Source organism: Ursus maritimus, unplaced genomic scaffold (genome assembly GCF_017311325.1).
Source record: "Ursus maritimus isolate PB19 unplaced genomic scaffold, ASM1731132v1 scaffold_29, whole genome shotgun sequence".
NCBI lineage: Eukaryota > Metazoa > Chordata > Mammalia > Carnivora > Ursidae > Ursus > Ursus maritimus.
Window position 1 is genome coordinate 1,590,899 of NW_024425452.1, and position 5,818 is coordinate 1,596,716.

Below are 5,818 nucleotides of genomic sequence, written 5' to 3' on the forward strand. Positions count from 1 at the left end.
ACCAAGGTCATTTCTACTCTACTTCCCCAGGGGCCACTACCAAAATTTGTCCACAGACGTGATTTCCGTGGGCAGGCTCGTGCCTTTCCCAACTCTCAAGAGATCTTCCCTTCCTTCGTGGAACAGCTCCTCACATTACTCCAGTTTACTGGTCAGCACAGCCCATCTCTCCACACCCAATCAACCTCTCTGAAGGAGTGTGAGTGTGAGAGTGAGCTAGGGGGCAGTGAAGGCAATCGGCTAAATGGCGGAGGACCCTCCTCCATACCACTCCCAAGTACAGAAACCACACTATAAGCCTGTTTCTCAGTCTGTAAAATCGGAGGTGATAATATCTACTCCAAGGAGTTGCTCTTCAGGGAGGCTCGAATAAAATGGCCATGTAACTGTACTCTGAAAGTGCATGCCTCTAAGCCAAGTACTGACTGACTTGGCCACCTTATCACCTATCAGTTATTTTTGCCTCCACAGGGCCTAAAGTTGGGCTGGCTAACTGAGCAGCTTACAGTAACTGGTTGTCTGATGTTGATTTTATCCAGACAGTTTCATTTAATAAGGCATTTGTAATTAAATACTCTTCAACAAGAAATTAGATGATTCTTTTACATTAAAAATAAGAAAAATCACCATTTTCCCCAAGCAAATTAAAGATTTCTTTCTAATATTACCTATTTTTCTTAAGTCTTCAAGACCTTTAAAAGCAACACAATGCAAGGAAAGCACAAGTCCAATTAAAAGGTTAGAAACAAACCCACAGCATCCTGAAATGCAGTTGGATGAAAGAAGCAGAATCAGTCTCTGCTCCCTCTCCAGTGGGGGTATACCCATTGAATATTTACAGGTCCCACAGAATGTGCTGCATGGCAAAAATATAAAAGAGGCCTTCTTTCAAATAAGGCATAGAAGGCTTTTCAAAGACATGAACTGTGCATGAACCCTCATCTCTCGTATAAGAATAAAGCAGAAGTGCTTCTGGAAACTCAACTATAGTAAGCAGACATAAGAGAAAAGACGGCCAGTACACACCCAGGCAATGAACTTCATGTAGTTTAAATCCCACAAATCCCAGCCACCTCTGCTCTTAAAGATACCAACCCTCCTGCCCTGCCAGTGAGCTCCACCTTTTGGATAAGACAATGACATCCTCATTAAAGGCAAATATAGAATCTTATAAGGGAAACACATAAAGCCAATCAATGGCTAACAACTAAGTGCAGATTAATTTACCATAGCAGGAAGTGGGAAGCAGAGCTCTGAGGGACAGGGTGCTGTATAGATAAAGATAGGGAGGAAGAAACTAAAGAGGGAGAGAAAGTCTGAAACGCTGCTTGAGACCCCACAGAAGGAAGACTTGAGCCATAAGGGGTAATGTGCACCGAGGGAGCGCCCTAAAACAAAATATATAAGAACACAAAAAATAAGCCTCACAATTTCATAATTTTTTCCAGCAACCCTCCCATGTTTCCTGTGGTAACTGCGCTGAACATTGTACATAACCACCAAATTATATCAGTGAGGTATAATGAAACAAGGGATGTATGCAGTTCATTAGCTTTTCATATATACGAGTAACTAGAAAGGTAATTATTCTAAAGTTGAACCTTTCATTTTTGAACATGTGTTGTCTGAGCCTGACTTCTTAGTAAATTTCAGTTTGTTAATTTTTAATTTTTATTATTTTGGGGGGAGGGGGCAGAAGGAGAGGAAGAGAGAATCTTAAGCAGGCTCCATTCCCAGCACAGAGCTTCATCCTGAGACCCTGAGATCATGACCTGAGATGAAATCAAGAGTTGGGCATTTAACTGAGTCACCCAGGTGCCCCTTCAGTTTGTTATTTTTAAGTTAGTGGTCACTAATTGGCTATAGCCAAGGGTAAATAAAGTGCCCATCAAACCACCTAACTCAGCTATAGCAAACTCATCAAAACATATACATCATCACTATACCTACCACTTACATGAGAACCTACCCAAACTAATAAGAACTAAACTGCTTTGAAGGAACTATTGATAAAAAATATCTAATGTTGGCAGAAGCAAAATAATAATATTCCAAGAGACCAACCAAAAGACCTCTAAGAAACCATTTAATGCATTACTAATTCCAATTAGAGTCCAGCTTATGAGTCTGCTGGTAAAGAAAATACCTCACAAAGGTCCAGATGTGCCCTGGACTTTAATAGGAAGGAAGGCAGGACCATTAAGGTGTTGATATCATTGAGTAGGTTCCAGAAATAAGGAACTTTGGGGCACCTGGGTGGATGTTAAGCATCCAAGTCTTGGTTTCGACTCAGGGTTGTAAAATCGAGCCCTGTGCTGGGCTCCATGCTCTACGTGCAGTCTGCTTGGGACTCTCTCCCTCTTCCTCTGCCCCTCCCCACCCTGTACACTCTCTCTCTGTCTCAAATAAATAAATAAATCTTAAAAAAAAAAGGGAATAAGGAACTTTGTGTTCTCACATGATAATAATATCAAATGTCTCCAAAAGAGTAGATGAGGATTTCTCTTCTGAGATTGAAGTTAGAAAGGGGAAAAAAAAAAAAAAAGTAATAAACACAATAATCCATCTGTTAAAAATACCAAAACCCTGAGGTATGAGTGACTGCAGAGTTCTGGGGCCCCCACACCCAATCAACGTGACCCAGGTATAACCTCAGAGAGCTAGGAAGAATATGACTGTCCTGGACATATAAGCCTATGCCTGACCACAGACTACAAACCAAAGGTAAGAGGAAGCATCCTCACAGTAATAATGAAACAATGCTCTTTCTACATGACTTAGGGGAACAAGCTCCCAGGCTGTAAATACAACTACTTGAGCCTGGTGATATCAAATAGGGCCAGACACCATTAATCACTAAAAACATTCAGCAGACTTCCTTTGCATTAACTGGTTGCACAGAAAACTAAAAATGATCTTCCATGTAGCTTGCCTTCAGGGAGAGAATGTAATAACCACCAAGTTCAAATACTACTATGCTTAACAGTTATATTTCTCACTGTAAATGAATCTTCTAATTGTTTTGGCCACATAAGTCAGTTCCCAAGAAACTGGACATCATATCGTGTTCTCACAAAACTGAGGTTTTGAACCTTTAGAGTTAAGGTCTAGACTCTCGTTATGACTTCACCAAGGTAATGCATTCTGTGGGGGTTAGCAAGAAGCTAGCTAAATGGCAATTTCAGGGGTAGTTCTCTATTTAGGATCTCTCTAAGTAGAACACGGACGAAATTTCTAGATACTTTTTGCATTTTTATAATTAACCTGCATTATAAATAACTGAACTATCATTCATTGGACATTACTATACCCAGGCACTGTTCTCAAATGTAATGCACATTGATTCTTCCTGACAGCTTGATGAGGTAAGCGATTTTAAACTCATTTTTAAAAGAATAAAAAAATAAAAAGGCTCAGAGAGGTAAAGAAACCTCTCCAAGGTCACACTGCTGGTACATGGCTGAGCTGTAAGACAGATTCCAAAGCCGGCTCTTAACCAAATATGATTGACTACTGTCAGAACTTTAGATTTTTACAATCTAATGTGAAATATCTCCTTGTTTTAGTTTTCATTTGCTTGATTACTAGCCTAATGTTGAACATTCACTCACCACTCACCCTGCACTCACATGAGAACTTACCAGAACCAGTAAGAACTAAACAGCTTTGAAGGTGCTATCAACAGATACACAGCCATGTTGGCAGAAATAAAGTAATAGGCATTACATATTCTAAGAGATCAACTAACCTTTGCTTACTTTTGGAGCGTGCTGTTTGTCTTTTCTTTATGAAATGGGTTCTTTATATATCTGGATACAACACCTCTGCTGAGTAGATGCGTTGTAAATATCCTCTCTTAGTCTGTTGCTTGTCTTTTGTTTAAGGTATCTTTTGTCCTAAATAAGATTTAGTTAATGCAATCACAGGATGCAATTTAGGATTTTATATTTTATGAAATCCCTTCTTAATTCAAATAATAAAGATATTCTCTTTATAGTATCTTTTGAAAGTTTTAAAGTTTTACACTTAGCTTATTAAAATACATCTGGATTTATTTTCCTATTCTGTTCAGCTGGCCTATCTGACTAGTCCCTTACCAAAACCACGCTGTTCTGATTACTACAGAGACAAGCTCCACAAATCTTGCCATTCTATACCGCCACTCTTCAACAATTCTTTTTCAATGCAGCCTTAGCCATTTTTGCCTCTTTACCATATAAAACTTAGGTTCAGCTTACAAAATTATTTTTAAAAATCCTTTTGAATTTTTGATTGGTATTGCCTTGAATGACCTTATTTCAGGAGGGGCGCCTCACCGGCTCAGTCAGAATAGCACGTGTGACTCTTGATCTCGGGATCATGAGTTCAAGCCCCATGTTCGGTGTAGAGATTACTTAAAAATATAAAACTTAAAACCTTTAAAAAATAATATAAAACCTTATTTGGGGCAAATTAATCTCTTTATGATAGTTAAGTCTTTCCATCCATGAACATAGTATCTCTCTATTTATTCAGGTCTTGCAATATGTTTCCTCCACGAGACTAACATATTTATTATTTAGAGATTTCCTGGATATTTGACAGTTTTTTATGGCTATGTGAATGGGATCTTTTAAAAAGTATACATTTAATAAATAGCTATTGATGTGACTAACTTTTATTAGGTTGAATCATATGAAATGACTGATATTTGACTGTTTTTACCTACAAAAATGTTAAGTTCATATGGTTCAACCACAAAATCGCTGAACTCTGCTATTAGCTCTAATACTTTGTCAATTCTCTTGAATTTTCTTTGAATAACCACTTCTTCTTCAAATATAGACAGCTTTGTCCTCTCTTTTCTATCCATATCTTTTATTTCTTTTTCTTTTTTTCTGGCATTCACCAGGACCTCCAATTTATTACTAAATAGTAAGATGATAGTAGGCACCATGTCCTGTTCCTAACATTAGAGGGAATGGGTATACAGTTTTAGTAGTAAGTATGATATCTATCATAGGAAGTTTTGGTTAAACTTGGGTTAACGAAGTTCCCTTTTATTTCTAGTTTGGTAAAAAGAAAATTTTAATCAGACTAAATATTAAATTCCATCTAATATTTTCTTTGGAACTTATTAAGAAAATTATATGACCATACCCCCTTAAAAATTAATATGCCGGATTATATCAGTGGTGGATTTTCTGATATTGAACCATCCTTGCATACAATGATAAAAAAAAAATCTCATCATGTTTTGTTTTGCATTTTAATATGATACATTTACTTTGCTAATATTTCATTCAGAATTTTCATTCATATTCAGAAATGTGATTAGTCTTTCATTTTCTTCTGTCATCCTCCTGTTTTTATAACAAAATTACACTAACCTCAAAAAAATGAGATGGGTAGCTTCACCTCTTTATCTCTCCTCTGAAACAGTTTAATTCTCCACAGTTCATCTGTTTCATGAAGGTCTGGTAAAACTTACCTATATAAGCTGTCTCTTCTAGGCACTCTTTAGGATTGTTTTTGTGGTAGATGTAGCTAATTTCAAACCAAGACCCACATTTCCTCCCAGTGATCACAGGTCTTCAAACTTTGGGGAAATTTGTCTTGTTAATCCAGTGTCTACCTTAACCCCTGCAGAAATTCCTTGTTGTTTTATACTTTTGAAAATATTTAAGTAAATAGTAAGTTCACGGTACAAAGAGAGACAAGAGTGGAGTAAACAGAACAGATTCGCAAGCAATTAGTATTTTTGAAAGCAGTATGCAGCACCATGCCAGCCAGCCAGGAGATTCTGATACACTGGTGCTACTCTGACAGGCTGACCGAA